General features: G+C 34.8%; 1 long non-coding RNA gene across 1 annotated transcript; it reads right to left on the minus strand.

Moving 5' to 3' along the window:
* Positions 1-86: 86 nt before the first annotated feature.
* On the minus strand, positions 87-499 carry LOC109592693 (uncharacterized). The gene is made up of 2 exons (XR_002190500.1): positions 259-499; positions 87-208 (listed from the first exon to the last, which is right to left on the minus strand). It is a non-coding gene; the product is annotated as an uncharacterized LOC109592693 (long non-coding RNA).
* Between the last annotated feature and the right edge of the window lie 279 nt (positions 500-778).

Here is a 778-nt window from a genome sequence, read left to right on the forward strand (position 1 = left end):
CTCTCATCCTGAAGTGGATCAAGTGAAAGGACTTTGCTTCATAAGCTGCTTCATATTGCATGCTTTCGCTGCATAGTAGTAGCAAATTATTTAAAATATTTTTTGGCAATTTAAAGAAATAAATAACACACAACAATGCAACAATGTTTGGTCATGCATATAATAGTCCTTTGCTCTTGATACTTCATAGCTTGAAACTTGAATTGGACTATAATCATACAGAGAAACATAAAATGGGAAATATATAATTGATCTTACTTCAATGAAATACTTGATGACGTCAGTACTGAAGCATAAGCTTGAGAGAGACAGAGACACTAAAGAGATAGAGAAAGGAAAATGGCAAAGAGAGGGAAGTGCACAGCAGTGAAGTGTAATGGTAAATCAGATTAAAGAGCAATGATTACTGTAATCAAGAGTAAAGCTGTAATGCTATTCAGTGCATATAAGCGTAGTAGCAATTACTTTATTTCATAAGCTATACTTAATGAATCAGTGACATACATGTAGGCCTGTGTGTAGCATACATTTTTTGATATGGATGTGCTAAATGTAAACATATTACACATGTAGATGTAGAAAGGAATGTTGAGAGTAAGGAATGTAGGATAGGGTCATATAGGAGCAAAAATGAGAAAGGTGTATGCACTGTTAAAATGGTGAGCACTATACCATAAACCTGTGGGAAACCCTGTGCATACCACTTGGCAACATTTCATTTCTTTCCCTTAGTGCACAATGTCTTTGTCTACATGCATGGTCTTATTTGATCTCTCTT

The sequence above is a fragment of the Amphimedon queenslandica genome, unplaced genomic scaffold, assembly GCF_000090795.2.
Source record: "Amphimedon queenslandica unplaced genomic scaffold, v1.1 AMPQUscaffold_4259_Cont23759, whole genome shotgun sequence".
Taxonomy (NCBI): domain Eukaryota; kingdom Metazoa; phylum Porifera; class Demospongiae; order Haplosclerida; family Niphatidae; genus Amphimedon; species Amphimedon queenslandica.